This window comes from Sorex fumeus, unplaced genomic scaffold (assembly GCF_029834395.1).
Source record: "Sorex fumeus unplaced genomic scaffold, SorFum_2.1 ptg000058l, whole genome shotgun sequence".
In the NCBI taxonomy this organism is placed as follows: domain Eukaryota; kingdom Metazoa; phylum Chordata; class Mammalia; order Eulipotyphla; family Soricidae; genus Sorex; species Sorex fumeus.
Genome location: NW_026606115.1, coordinates 12,532,217 through 12,548,708, shown reverse-complemented (window position 1 = coordinate 12,548,708; position 16,492 = coordinate 12,532,217). Strand labels below are relative to the sequence as shown.

The following is a 16,492-nucleotide window of genomic DNA, read 5'->3' as shown; positions in this document are numbered from 1 at the left end:
TAACATAAAAACTACTATGCAATACTTTTCTCTAGTGTAAATGAGGCATTATAACATGAGAAGAGTACTAATACTAGAGGACTAAAATCCCCACAAGGACTATTAACTAATAGAAAGTCACACACGTATTGGCATGGTGTTAGAGATGATGGTCCATAAGTGGGAGTGAATAAATACCCTTTATGTCATAGAAAAATTCCTAGGAGATAGCTGATAAAATTATTTTATTAAAGTTGCTGCAACTTTGATGTAGAAAATTTAACTATTAAGATATGGAAGCATAAATTTAAACAAACAGAAACTGGCATTTAGCTATAACCATTCTGAATATATCAGCAAGGGGAAATGCAGTTATTGTAAGAGCCCATATCTAAACAGAGGAACTAAATAAATGTATTGAGAATTTACTGATCCTCTTCTATGCTGTGCAGAAATACTCATTTTCTTGAAAGAATAACTACTCTTTTTCTGATGACCTTTCTGAGATAAATAAATAATCACTCTTTTTTATATAAGACAAACCCAGAGACAGCATGGTTCTCCTTTTCTGGAGAATGGATTTTTCATTTCATGGCATAGGCAAAAACTAGGTAGAAGACTAAAACTCTACTTCTGGACAAAGTGTATACAAATGTGAAGAATCACTTAATCACTTAACTTCCCGTTAGATGTCGATTTGCTCGAGCGGGCACCAGTAACGTCTCCATTTGTCCCTGTCGCGTGCTAGTGTAGCCCAATGGCATCTGTTCACTCTGGGAACATGAAGAGCCTCAAACCGATCGTTCATGATCTTGACGAAGAAGTCTGACCATCTGGTAGGTGGGCAGCCACGCGGTCTTTTGACATCCCATGGAATCCAGTCAGTAACAGCTCTAGTCCAGTGGTCGTCTTTAAATCTCATTACGTGACCAACCCATCTGATTTTTGACACCTTGGCAAATGAGACAGCGTCCCTGATTCTTGATCGTCGACGGATGTCGGAACTCAGGATTCTTTCTCTCATTTGAGTGAAATGTGATATTCCAAGCATAGCTCTTTCTATTCTTCTTTGGGAGACCTGAATAGCGTTCTCATCCTGTTTGCGTAGGGCCCAGGTCTCTGAGGCATATGTTAATGCAGGAAGAACAGTGGAATCAAAGACATGTGCCCGGAGCCGGAGGTTCTTCATCCTCTTACCTATTTCTTCGACGTTCTTGAAGGCGTTCCAAGCCGCTCTCTTCCTCCTGTGCAGCTCAGGTGCCAGGTCATTTGTCATGTTGACCTCTCGACCTAGGTACACATAGCTGTTACATTCGGAGATGGTCGTTCCGTTGAGAGCGAATGGGGCATCAGGAACGAGGCTGTTTCTCATAAACATTGTTTTCGTAAGATTCAGCTGTAGTCCTACCTTTCCACACTCACGGTCAAAGTCGGCCAGCATTTGTGACGCTTGGCTGATGTTTGGTGTTATTAAAACAATGTTGTCAGCAAAGCGGAGGTGGTGTAATTGCCGACCATCTATCTTCACTCCCATTCCTTCCCATTCCAGTCGTTGCATGATGTTCTCGAGGGTGGCACTGAAGAGTTTCGGTGAAATGGTATCACCCTGCCGAACCCCTCTCTTGATATCAACGATCACTTCTTTGTAGAATGGGGAGATCCTGGTAGTGAATTCGCAATACATCTCACGGATGATCTTGATGTATTGGGCTTGAATGTCCTGATTGGCTAGGACTTCTATGACCGCTTCCGTCTCAACAGAATCAAAGGCCTTCTTTAAATCAATGAACGTTAAACAGAGCAGCATCTTGAACTCCCGAGAAACCTCAATGAGCTTGGTTATCGTGTGGATATGGTCGATGGTGCTGAATCCTTTGCGGAACCCGGCTTGCTCACGTGGTTGTCCTTCATCTAGTGTTCTGCCAATCCTATTTAGGATGACTCGAGTGAACAACTTGTAGATGACAGACAATAGGCAGATCGGGTGATAGTTGCCAATATCATGGATGTCTCCCTTTTTGAACAGTAGTACGGTCCTGCTGGTTTTCCATTTTGACGGAACCTTGCATTCAGACACGTAGCGTGTGAAGAGCCGAGCCAGTGTATTGATGAATACTGATGTCAGGTTCTTCAGGTGTTCAGGTCTGACCTTGTCTGGGCCGGGTGCTGTTTGTTTTGGGAACGACATATCCATCCTGTGGAATTTGGTATGTCGGCAAGTGGACATGGCTATCGAAGAGATTTGAGTATAAGTCATGGATAATCTTCTCCATTGCCGTTCTGGACGATGTGATGGATCCATCAGGACGTCGGAGGGCAGTCATCTTGGTCTTGTATTTGGTGAAGGACAGGCGGGCGTAACGAATACTTTTCCCAGCTTCTGCCGCATCTACCAGTACTTCTGCTCTTCTCTCTTTGAGGTCTTCCTTGATCGCATCTCTGCACTGCTTTGCGAGCTCGGACGTTAGCTTGCGGTTGCCTGAGGCATGCGCCAAACCACGCTGGTGAATTAGCTCAAGAGTTTTTGAAGTTACATACAAGTGGTACTACATGGAAAGTATCATGTTAAGCGAAATGAGTCAGAAAGAGCGGGATAGACACAGAAAGATTGCATTCATCTGGGGAACATAAAGCAACAAAAAGGGAGAATAACACCCAGGAATGGCTGAGATTAGTACCAGGAATTTTGCTCCATGAATGGAAGGCCAGCCACAGGCTCTAGGTGAAAAGGAAGCTCAGATAGAGAAGAGAGTACCAAATGAAGGGTGTTGTGAGGGTCCTCCCAGGGTGGGAGAAACATGCTAAAAGTAGTCGATAGACCAAACATGATTGCCACTCAAAGCCTCTCTTGCAAAACACAGTACCCAAAAGAAGAGAGAGAGAACAAGGGGGAATACCCTGCCACAGAGGCAGGATGGGACAGGGGTGGGGGATGAGGGTGGGGGGGTGATGCTGGGACCCATGGGGATGGATGATGGGCACTGGTGGAGGGATGGGCACTTGATCGTTGTATAACTAAAACCCAAGCACAAAATTTGTAAGCCTATAACTGTACCTCATGGTTTTTCACTAATAAAAAAAGAGAAAAAAAGAGTTTTTGAAGACAGGTGTTTTTTTGTGGCTATCTCTCTCTTGGCGTTCCTCGCACATTCATGGAGGTGCTGAACCAGTTGATCGTATTCCTCGTCAATGTTGTCAACAATGGCATCTTCCCATGTTGCCACAATAGTGCCAAAGAGTTCCCAGTTGGTGGTCGTTCTGGGAGTTCTCTTTTTGAAATTTGCAGCCCTTTCTTCCCGCTCTGTGAAGTAGAATTTTGCATGAAGGAGACGGTGGTCCGATCCCGTTCGAAATTTTGGGACAACAGCAACATCGGTCAGGCAAAACCGTTGATTGAATATGATGTGGTCTATTTCGTTGTGGAAGAACGGAGACTCCCATGTCCAACGTTTAGATTCTGCCTTCTGGAACTGTGAGTTACCATGGATGGTCTTGGTCAACATGATGAACTCAGACAGTCTCTCACCCTGTTCGTTCCATTCTAGGCCATGGGTCCCGATGTGAAGTTCTTCAGCTGATCTTCTCGGTCCTATCTTGGCATTAAAATCACCCACAATGATCTTGTAGAAGGTGTGGTCTTCTTTATAGAACTTCTCCAGCTCCATGTAGAACTTCTTGATTTCTCTTTCATCATAATGAGATGTTGGTGCGTAGACAACGAAGATAGAAACTGCAGGCAGTGAGCCACATCTATTCAAATGTAAACGTCCGATTCGGGTTGTTAGGCATTCAAATGAATCAATGCTCATGGCCAAGTTTGTGTTGACAAGGACACTGATGCCTCCGACACCTCTTTTATCGCATGTTCCGAGGAACAATTCTTCTCCAGTGTCGAAAACGGCATGGTGAGATTCGTGCCTTCTTGTCTCGGTCAGACCAATGATGTCGTACTTGATCATTCTCACTTGTACCTTCAGGTCCTCAATGGATGCATCTGATGCTAGCATACGTGCATTGAAAGTACAGACGATCATTTTTGGTTTCCTTCGTTGTGGCAGCCTAGTTCGGCCTTGAGATTTTGTCGGCCTCTCCTTTCTCATCCTTCTCAGTGCTGCCATGTCGGTGAAGCCTTCAGGGTCAGGTGAATGAGACCCGTTGTAGTTACTGGTTTTGGCATACCGAATACACAACGGATAGCTTGTCAGGCTCTTCTGTGCGGGCGGAATACTCTCAGTAGCTTGCCAGTCTTTCTGAGAGGGATAGAGGCTTTTGGGGCGACCTCTAATCACCCTTGAAGAAATGACATGTAAAATCCAAAGCATATTGGTGAAAACTAGACTCACAATTTGCATACAACATTCTTTGTGATTTCACTTTCCATAGTTTCAGTTACCTGTGGACACCCACAAGTTTTTTCAAATTTACTCTTCTTTTAAAATTAATTTTATCGTAGTTTAAGTAATAGCGCTACAATGGTGTTCAAGTTTATGGTACTGATGTACAAAATTACCGCTCACCACCACTATCACTGAAGTGCCCATAACTCCCACCCTCATTCCAGTATCACCTCTGATACGACCTTTCTTCCCTCATAACTATCTCGTTTTTTGTTGGTTGACATTTATGGTTTGATGCATACTGTTACCTCCCTTAACACACCCATGTACTTAAGACCCTCCATCTCTGTCCTTTTGTTATCGCCACTCAACTTATTTGTTCCCCTCAGTATCGGGAAAAATCAAAGTGATAATGACAATGAGGTATCACCATACACAAGTTGTTATGCCATATATTCACCATAGTCTTTTTTTTCAACCACAGTCTTAACATGTAAAATTCACTAAGATATTTTCAGAGAGCAAGAGAGATAGAGAATGAAAGCAAGAATTCTGATTAACAAAACTTTTATTACATTATATTGTTACAGTTGTACCATTTTATTGTTATTGTTATTAGTTTTGTACTATGCTTAATTCATAAATTAAATTTTATTGGTAGTTTTTGGGAGTGTTATTGGTATTTTAAGTATCCACAAGGGTCTTCGAAGCTATCCTCCATGGACAAGAGGGAACAACTCTAGCATTTTATAATCAAAGGCTTAAAAAGACATTTAACACATATAGCTTCAAAGAGAAGAGAATAAGGCAGAGTCTCCTGTCCCCGCACCTGGCTGTCCTCACCAGGGCCCCTTGGAGGAGGGCGGGTTGAGTTTCCCCTCTCTGCCTCGAGCAAAGCCCCAATAGCTGAAGACCTCCGGGACCCAGCCAAAGTCATGCTGAGACCACCCTCTACACGCTTGGATGAGGAACCAGCAGAGGAACTCAGGCGTGCGGGACCTGTAGCTAGACAGTTACACCCACCAACTGCCGTGTAACCCATCAACGGCCATCCAGAGACTATAAAACCAAGCTCCTGGAAGTGACCTCTTATTCTCTAGTTCTTACTCTCGGAGAACCCGGCAGGCTGCTGAGAGTTTCATACCCGCCTATCTGCCTGACTAGGAACACCTGTAAAGGTGATTATAGGCTGCCCCAAAAGCCTCCATCCATTTCGGAGAGCCCAGCAAGCTACTTAGAGTATCCCGCCAGCACGGCAGAGACTGATAAGCTACCTGTGGCATACTCAATATGTCAATAACAGTAACAGTGAATGATCCTCATTCCCCTGACCCTGAAGGAGCCCCCAGTATGTCATCGGGCTACACTTGCACGTGACAGGGATGAATGGAGACGTTACTGGGCCCGCTCGAGCAAATTGAAGAACAACGGGGTGATAGTGATAGTGATAGCTTCAAAGCAAAGCAATATGATGGATTCTGTATCTACTGCTAAGTAAGGTTTGCATGCATTGATAATTATCTACCTTTAAAAATAAATGAAGGACACTGTAGACTTTAAGTCCAGGTCTTCCTTGGGTGAATAGTTACATCAGACACATGTAAGTTTAACTGAGAAATTTCAGAACAGTCTTATTTAACAAATTTAAGAAAGAGAAGCCAGAGATCTTTTTGAAAATCATAATTTACAAAGCTATTTATAAATATTACTATGAGTAAATTTCACAATAGATTCTCTGTGGAGAGACTGATGAGTGGAAGAGGAGCTAGGGGACTTACATAGTTCAACATAGACTCAAAGAGGAGGAAAAAAAGTTACATCATGATGAAACTCCTATGGGTAATTAAAAACATATCAGATAGTTGATTAAGGGACTTTATTTTGCATAATGATACAATTTTCTCAATGTAGAGAGCTTTAGATATGCAGTATGTCATAATGGAAAATAATAGATACAGTGCAAAAAAAGACTACATTAAAATAATCTGCAGAGCAATGGCAGAGAAAGAATCTTATCTCACCATTCTAGTAGTTTTACAAGGAAAATTAATGATAACAGTTAAATATAGACTCTACACATGCAGCAGCCAAGAAGAATAACAGAGGAAATGGATGAAAGTTAAAAGTTAAAAGATGAAAACTTTTCTTCAATTAAAGGTTTAGAAATAGCAATGGTTGATTCATACTTTTTACTATGAATTTTCACTTTATGAAAATGGATTATAATTTTGAGTTAAAATAAAACTCAAATCACACTGGTAGAACCCAGACTATACCAATCAATATAGAGCTATAAAGTATATTATCATTAAGAAGATTAAAGATTTAATAATATGACCTTAGAGCTAACCAGCAGGACAGATGATATGTGCAATTTTAAGTGAGATATGCTTACACAGATAATTAGCTACTTTCAAAGGTAAAATGGTAGATTATAGAATATAAAAGGTATTATTTTAATAAGAAGTGACAGGTAAAACCAAACTCAAATTTGACACTGAAATTTTAGATAAGTATATTTAATGAATTTAAGATATATAATTATGGATTAAGAACAATTCCTGCAGAGCCCTTTGCAAAGTCAGAAAAACCAGTTGTGATAGTGAAACACATATAGTTCTACAATACGTGGCCAAGATCAGGAAACATATCCAAAGACAGGCTATAAGTCTGCTGCACATTATATTTGCTGAGAAGTTTAATTGTAGGCAAATAGATTTGATGCCTCTCAAATATAGATACTGAAGAGTAACTATTCCTCCTACTAGTCATTTGGAATATAACAGTTTCATAGTTGGTTTCTGTGAGATGTGAGACTGTTAAAAATTGAAAATAATAGTGAGAAAATACTCATACTAATACAAGTAGGCAAAGTACATCCAGAGAAATATGTGCAACTATTGCACACTAAATATCAAAGCAACATATGAAACAATGAGTGATTAACACAAGACTTTGGTGTCAAAGGAAGAAGATGCTACTGTCTCAACATGTGCAACAGCTAGTCTGTGGCTATAGGGTTCATTTGGAAAGATTGCACTATAATGACACCTCAGGATGAGATAAACTGTATTTCAATATTTACTTTTACTGTTAATTGTGTTTAAGAACTGGTAAGACATAAACATGATCCAAGCAATAAAGTTTTGCATTATGTTACTGTATGGAAAAAAATAGAAATAGAGTTAGTAATGAGAAGTGTATAAAATAATAAAATATTTAGTAATACGAAGTAGTGGATAAGAAACAGAAGGAAATAATTCTTTCAAGAGTTATGCAGCTATTTATGGTGAAAGTTATGGTTTTCTCATGAGCAAATTGGTTAACCCTAAGATTGTTAATATAAACAGGTAAGGTTAACATTTGACACAACTTATGCTCTTTTATAAAAGCCTAATTAAAGGGAGCTATATCAACAAACTTAGCAGTCTACTGACTGGTCCTACCAGTCTACTGGTAGTACTATCAGTAGGGATATCATTCAAAGTCTACTACCTTTGAATGGTGTCATTCATTTCACCTTCAGTGGAATGGGGGAAGTAGCAGGTCCTTTGTACAAAAAAAGCTCTTTTCTAGATTTTATAAAATCAACACTAAAAACCAGCTCTTGTGTGGCTAGGAAGAGATGGGTTCATCATTTGGAAACATATAATTGTGTGTGAAAACCACCACAGAGACAGGCACATATCCAAATGAACAAGAACAACCATGCTGGCATGGATGCGAGGAGAAAGGAACCCTTATTCATTGCTGGTGGGAACACCAACTGGTCCAGCCTTTGGGGAAAACAATTGAAGCATATCTCAAAAACTAGAAATTGAGCTCCCATTTGTTTTTTCCTTCAGGAAAAATATTTTTTACTCATTAATTGCTTTTTGAATGACCGTGAGATACAGTTACAAAACTTTTATATTTGAGTTTCAGTCATTCAATGATCGTGAGTTCCCATTTGACCCAACAATATCCTTTCTGGGAATATACCCTGGGAGTTCAAAAACACACATTGTAAACACCATCCACCCCCACTTCTATGTTCATTGCGCCTCTATTTAAAATAGTCAGAATCTGGTAACAACCTGAGTTCCTGAGAGCAGACAAATGGATAAAGAAACTATGGTACTTCTACACAATGGAACACTACTCAGTCGTTAGGGAAAATGAGGTCATGAAAGGTCATGAAATTTGCCTATAAATGGATGGACTTGCAGAGTATTATTCTGAGTGAGATGAGTCAGAAGGAGAGGGAAAGATATAGAATCACTGCATTTATTTGTGGGATATTAGGAAAACAACAAACAGTATGAAACCAATATCTAAGGCCAGGAAAAATGGGTCTGGAGGATGGGTCAATGATTGGAAATTACCACAAAGGTGAGACTGGTGGAGGGTAGCTAAGATAGGGGAGAATCCTTTTTTACAACATTAGTTGGAAATGATAACTCTGGACAATAACTAAGTGTTGCATGTAGGTAAAGGAATATACATGATAACCTTTTAGCATCTGTATTGCAAACCTTAATGCCTAAAATGAGAGAAAACGAGAAGGAGAAAGAGAAAGAGAGAGACAGAGGGAGGAAGGGAGAGAGGAGAGAAGATAGGTGCCTGCTATAGAGACAGATGAGGGTGAGGGGTGGTTTGGAGGGTTTGGAGTGAAATTGGGGACACTGGTGCTGGGAAATTGCATTGTTAGAGGCATGGGTGTTGGAACACTGTATGACTAAAACCCAATCATGAACCCCTTTGTAATTGAATCTCACGGTGATTAAATTTAAAAGAAAAGTGTATTAAAACCAAGAAACTGAGCTGCAAGAAGCATGAGTCTTCACCCTGTGTGCTCTGTCCAGTGTGTAAGCCCTATGATGGCATAATTATAGCATCATATGTGATGATTACTGCCATTTATTAGTGGAATAAAATTTTATTAGCTATTGATACATACAATTTTATCATGTGTTTCAGCATGTTTTAACTAAGAAATCTACATCTCAAAAAGCAAAGAAATTGTGGTCGTCCTAAGTAATCTTGTGGTGAATTTGGAGCCTTCCAAACTGACATAGAAGTTCCCTACTCAGCAGAAGGTATAGTGCTCTCAGCTCAAATTGTACCAGAACCTGAAGTTATACTCTTGACTTCGTCATACAATCCTAAACAAATCTTTCACATTATAGTTCTTTCTTGTTTGTAAGTTAGACATAATAATCTTTCTATGTAAGTTCAATGGTAATTAAGAACAAATAAAATAGTGCAGTTTTCAATGACTTTGACACATTACATTTGACAGAAAGAAAACCTATATGAGCTATTGTAACAACATAATTATATACTTGTATGTGATCACTATGATTATTATTGAAATAAAACCCTTATTAGCTATTGATCCATGTCATTATATTGTGTTTTAATGTATTAAACATTTGAAAAAATTGTGGTCAATTTCTGTGATTTCTATATGGAATCAGAATTTTTAGTAGCAATGAAAACGTTTATATGACATTACATGACATGCCTGAGTCTATGCAACATGTAAAAGATTATCCAGGCTATGAGGAAATAAATTGATTACCTTGGTGTCTACTGTTACTGTGTTTGGCATATCGGATACGTCACGGGGAGCTTGCCAGGCTCTGCTGTGCGGGCGAGATACTCTCGGTAGCTTGCCGGGCTCTCCGAGAGGGGCGGAGGAATCGAACTCAGGTCGGCCATGTTGGCTGTGTCCAAGACAAACACTCGACCGCTGTGCTATCGCTCCAGCCTGTGTCTACCAATCTGCAACCCACCACTTGTCCCTTGTTTTTTTCTTTTATAAACCCCCTCCATTTTTCTTTTTTTTATTTTCATAAAGTTGTTCACAGTAATGGATTACATTCAATATTTTGACACCAGTCCCACTGCCATTACACCTTCCCACCACAATTACTTTGAAATTTCCCGCCACTACTCAAACCTGCCGAAAAGGCAGATGCTAGATTATTTTGTATTGCTTGTTACGACTGTCATAAGATGTCACGTGGTGACAAGAGAGAATGCGCACTCCAGGAATTCTAAAATTTTAGATAACTAGGGTCTAGTGAAATATCTGCAGCAAGCTGCTCAGTTCCAAGATTCTTTTGTGTGTCTCTGGATAGAGGCTTTTAAGGTGCTACATAGCAGCCAGAGGCAGATTGTGGGTGTGACCTCCAGGGTCCCATAGGGATGGGAAGATGAGAAGGACCAGTCCATCCCATATCTCTTGAGGTCTGGAATTTGCCGTGACTGATCATGCATACCTGAGCTTCTCATTGGTTTTTGGATATTGGTAGCTGCCACGTTTCCTAGGGGTCAGGTGGAGGGACAACATCTGCACCCGTCTGAGGTACCCTGGTGAAATTGGCCTTCCCCCCTCCTTTTTTTTTTAATAAAAACCCTTCTTGTGAATGTGTGGGCAAGAGAGTTGCTTTCAGGACATGAGTCCATCATCTTCCAACCTGCTGTGTTGTTGTCAATGAGGGTCGTTTGTTACTAGACACTATATCTCTGTATTAACTGACTCTTAGGTGGCAGCGGAACTGAAATGTTTTGATTCCAGAATTAATTAGTGTTTCATTCTTCTAGCTTTTTGAGGTATCTAATTAAAATATTTTGGTGAGTATACTTCAGTTCTAGTAGAGATAATAATTAGGAAGAACAGCAATGAAAGTGCCCTATGACATACTTCACTGTACAATTGACATCTTATTTACCTGCCCCCAGTCCTTTTTTATTTCTGGTAATTGATAATTTGTTTTAATTTGCTCTTTTAAAAATTTGTATTAAAGCATATAAAAAGCAATTTTATTGTATTTAATAATACTATTATGTGGGACCATGCCTGGTGGTGCTCAGAGCTTACTTCTAGCTCAGCACTCAGAGCTCACTTCTGCAGGGTTCAGAGGACCATCTGGGATGCCAGAGATAGAACCTGGGTTATCCATATGCAAGCACTCTACCATTGTACTATCAATCTGTTCCAAAATACTATTAATATTAATAGTATTAATATCAATCCTAATTTTAATGTAACCCATTGTTCTACAGTCTAAATGTTTTTGTTTAGTTTAGTTCATCTATTAATTTTCCCTATATATCTCATATGAGTAAAATTATATGACACTTGTCTTTCTCTCTCTACTTATTTCACCATACATAATATCTTCTTTGCCCTTGAAAGTAATGCTCATGGCCCAAAAGGAATAAAGTGTAGAAAAGAAGATAACTTTTAAACCAGTTTTCTGACACCCATCAAGAACATACGAAATTGTCTTTTTCTTTAAATAATACTGATACTGGCCGATCATTTTTTTTTGCTTTCTTTAATACCTGATGATTAAGTGGAAAAATAACCTTTAAAAATCATGCCTTCTAGCCAGAGAAATAGTATAGTGGTTAAGGAGCCTGTGTACCAGAAGTAATACCTGAACACAGAACATGGAGTAAATCCCAACCATAGTCAACTGTGGAAACCTGCCATTCCCCATCCTCAAAGTGTCTGACTTAAAAATAATTTCAAGATGCAACTTTCAAACTTAATGTTTTCCACCAGAGTATGTGTTGTGACTCATTTAAGATGTTAATATTTATTATTTATTTATTTATTTATTTTTTATTTGATTTTTATTGGATCACCATGAGATAGTTACAAAGCCTTCATAACCGAGTTTCAGTCATAAAATTATTGAATACCTATCATTCCATCAGTGTACAATTTCCACAACCAATGTCCCCTGAATCCCTCCTGCCACCCCCAACCTTTGCTTGTAAGTGGATGTTTATGGACAGTATCATGTTAATATTTATTTTTCCTTAATAAATAAGTAAACACAAAACATATGGCTCCTAGGAATTTGGAGACTTTTATCTAACAGATAAAAGTTGAGTTCACTTAACATAAATATAATGGAAAGATAACGTCAGTTTTCATTCTTTGTGTGCGTATTCTAAAGAAAAGGTTGGCTTTCCTATTTCCATCACATCCTACATGAATAGTTTTTTCTGTGAAAATTGATGATCATGTAATACACTTTTACATATGATAAAAATAACTACCTGGCTTACCGAACATTAATTAATTCTCACTAAACTTTGTTTATAAGTTCTCGGAAACTGTGGTGTTGTAACATAAGGAATCCAAGTTCTCAAATAATGCATTTTGTTTGATATGGGCTTAAATTTATTTTCTATAATGCAACAACTTTAAAGGAAATGACAGCATTCCAGGACTTGCTGTATTGGGATTAAAACCATTTTTAAAATTTTGGACTTAAAGTGCTATGTTTCATGTTTAAAAACTATATTATGCATATTTATTGAAAAGATGTATTAATCGTATACTGAAATTAAGGATCTGAATGAAGTTGAGGAGAGATACCTGAAATGTGGGTACCTCAGTAGCCCACAACACTGCTATTAAAAGATACTAAATTTAAAATGACAAAAGCACCTCCAAAATAATGCATTACTAATGTTCACAATGAGATTATTCAGTTTTAAACCAGACCTGTAGATTGAATAGAGGACCATTAGAGACTATAAATATTTGCGATGCAGTGAAATCATAGTCTTTAAATACATAAAATTCACCGAATGGGAAAAGTAGAGATCTCTTTTGGAAACAAATTTGGAAAAGATTTATAGATTCGAATGAGTGTAAATCATCATTTACATTATTGAAGCAGTACCTATAAAGTGTAAACCTTGAAGTATATCAGAATTCTCAAGATTGACTTGCGAACTGGTGTGGCTTAGTTTGAAGTAAACTAAAATTCCTCATTTCTACTCTCATATACTCTTTATTTTATTTGTGGTACATTCCATTGTTTGCATGTACATCCTTATGCATTCTCAAATATTCCATTCTAAATTCCTTAGCAGAGAGGTTATAGAGCTCTTTATTACTGGTTGGGTCGTCTGCACTCACTAGGCCTTGTGGGTTCCTACGTTGCTTTGCCATTATGATCCTTGTAGTTTGGAGTTGTTCCCTGTGTGTTCTTGTGTGTTTATGAACCTACAGTTAGGATGATTAAGCATGTTGATGGTGTGTTATGGAGAGATGAAGTTCGCAGGCGAGGTTCACTCCTGGCCTGGGGAGGAACAATGGTGTTCGTGAGCTCTGTCCAGAACCCTGATGGGATGCGACCCAGCCTTTCTCTAGCTCTTAGAGACCTGTGCTGAGCTGAGTAGAGCCAAGCCTGGATGGCTGACTGGACTCAACTCTTTGCGGACAGGGTTTGCTCTTGGGGAGGAAAATAGGATTCTTTGGCTCTCTCCAGAATCCCGACGTGACTTGACGTGGGTTTCTTTCGAGAATTCAATCTATTAAATTATATCATTGCCCTTGTTTAATTGATTACTTAATGAGTAAATGCTAGCAAGTATAAAATTAACAATCTGCATAAATATGTTTTTAGATAACTTTTGCCTTTCCCCTGAATATCCATAATTTTGAAAAGTTAAAATGTACTAATTTCTCAGTGTTATGGATTAGAAATAATATGGTCTGAGAATTATGAAACTAATTGAATGGAATCACTATTGAAATAAAAATTGACACCCCCACTGACACCCCCAGAAAGTGACTCCTAAAGGTAATGATGCACAATAATATGAATGCATTTATTACCACGAACAAAGTTGTAAAGTTAAATATGGTTAATGTGACATTTTTATGTTTTGTATATTTTTTACCACAAAAAGCCCTTTTTGTACAGAGCAAATGGACACTGAAAAAATGTTGAATCTGTGGAAAGTATCATGCTAAGCGAAATGAGTCAGAAAGAGAGGGATAGACATAGAAAGATTGCATTCATCTGGGGGATATAAAGTAACAAAATATGAGATTAATACCCAAGAATAGCTGAGATCAGCACCAGGAGGATTACTCCATAGCTTAGAGGCCAGCCGGGCATTCTAGGGGAAAGGGCAGCTCAGATAGAGAAGGGAGCACCAAATAAAGGGTGTTTGGAGAATCCTCCCAGGAGGGGAGATGCATGTTGAAAGTAGACTATGTACTGAACATGTTTGCCACTCAATGCCTCTTTTGCAGACCACAACACCCAAAAGGAGAGAGAGAACAAAAGGGAATGCCCTGCCACAGAGGCAGGGTGGGATGGGGGGTGGGGGGGGAGGGATATTATCCATGGTGGTGGAAAGTGGGCACTGATGGAGGGATGGGTATTTGATCATTGTATAATCGAAACCCAAGCACAAAAAATTGTAAATCTTAAAAAAATGTTGAATCTGATGCTTTTTAAGAGAGCAAAAGACTTATAACTCCTTGGTACATTCTGGTTGGTCTAATGAGAACTGAGAAAAAAATATCTTGTAAACTAAAATATCCTAGGAATATTCTGTAATAATAATAATAATAATAAAAATAAGGAAAATAAGAGACACAGAGAATAAATTTTCATGAAAGAATGGAGATGAAATGTGAGGGGAACATAATGGAGGGCAATAAATTCAGAGCCCAATGATGATTTCATGGTCATATGCCAAAAAAAAGTATCATTAAAGTGAAGAAGTCATCAAAGCATTTTCCAAATTCAGCAGTATCAAACTGTCAAATAAAGATTATGAACAGAAGGGGTCAAGTTATAATGTAGTTGGGAGCTGGTTTATCAATACAAAATTGATGAAAAGCTGCAGTGACTTTTTAAAAAATAAACCTTAAGTTTCAAGACAGGATGGAAGTTATATGCTCTATAGTAAGTTAAGACTTTTTTAGGCCATAATACTAATTTTTACAGCACTTATGATTATCTTATGATAATCTTTAATTATCTTTTTATGGAAACAATTCATGTTCTGAAAGTACATGTAATTTTCCACAATATTACAATTTATGTAATGACAAAAATATACAGAAATTGTAATATATTATGAATGCAAACATTTAATAAGAAAAGAGTAAAATCAAAATCTATTAGATCTTAAAACAGAACATTTAATCCAGCTACCAAGAGCAAGGTATATATCAACAGAATGATCATGGGAGGGAGAAGAGAGAGGTAAGGGATGCTTTTGCTATATTTATTATAATTTCAGTACACAGAATCAGACCATATACTATTGTCTACTCTTTATACTATAACAATAACATTATGCAACTAGTATTTATTCAATGCCTTATATATGCTGAATACTGTACTATACATAAGCACATTACCTATTCTACTTTTTTAAACTTTAAATTTCTCCAGGGAAGTACTATTATTATCTCAATTTTCAGAAGAGAAAAATGAGGTTCAGTTTCTTCAAGCTCAATGAAATAACTTAAAGCAAATAAAGGAAAGAATAGAATAAGGAGATTCATGGTTGGGTCACCCCATTATCTCCTTTTTAGCACTTTCAATCTGCATGTTGCTCTTATGTCATTTTTCATGCTCTTCAATTTTTTGAGGTACCCATTTTCACCTCATTTTAAGGGCTTATTTTTCCCTCATTTGAGAGAAAGAGACCATATGGGCATACAATATCATTTGCCTCAAAGTCTAAATCTATGAAGGGAAGTTATTGCAAGTTGCTCTTCAGACAGAAAGCAACTCTTTTTCCAAGCTGTTTGAATATGACTCCAGATAACATTGGAAGAATAATGGAAAAAAATTAAAGTTCCCATTCTATATTTCACTTGAACTAGCGTTTTTTTTCACATATTTCCCACAATAACCCCATGAAATCAAGAAACCATAGTTACAAGAAATTAATGAGAAAAAAACAGTCACAAAGCTTCTACTCTTTATACTATATTATGCTGCTTTCTTGGGCTAGAGCGATAGCACAGTGGTAGGGCATTTGCCTTGCGCACAGCCAGCCTGGCCAAGCCGGGTTTGATTCCTCCGCCCCTCTAGGAGAGCCCGGCAAGTTACCGAGAGTATCTCGCCCGCACGGCAAAGCCTGGCAAGCTACCCATGATGTATTCAATATGCCAAACACAGTAACAACAAGTCTCAAAATGGAGACATTACTGGTCCCACTCGAGCAAATTGATGAACAACGGGAGGACAGGACAGTGATGTTGCTTTCTTACAGTTAAATTATACCTGCTACAAGTATACCCAAAATTATTTGGTAAAATGACATAGAATAGCACCTGCTAAAATCTAAGTGTGGCTAATCTACAGTGCAAACTCTTACCTGCAATCTGCTTAAACTAAACTCAAAGT

General features: G+C 38.4%; 1 protein-coding gene across 1 annotated transcript in view; it reads right to left on the bottom strand.

Moving 5' to 3' along the window:
* The window catches only part of TRPC5 (transient receptor potential cation channel subfamily C member 5), a 208,719-nt gene that overhangs the window by 143,576 nt on the left and 48,651 nt on the right, over positions 1–16,492 (bottom strand). The gene's annotated exons all lie outside the window — the stretch shown is intronic.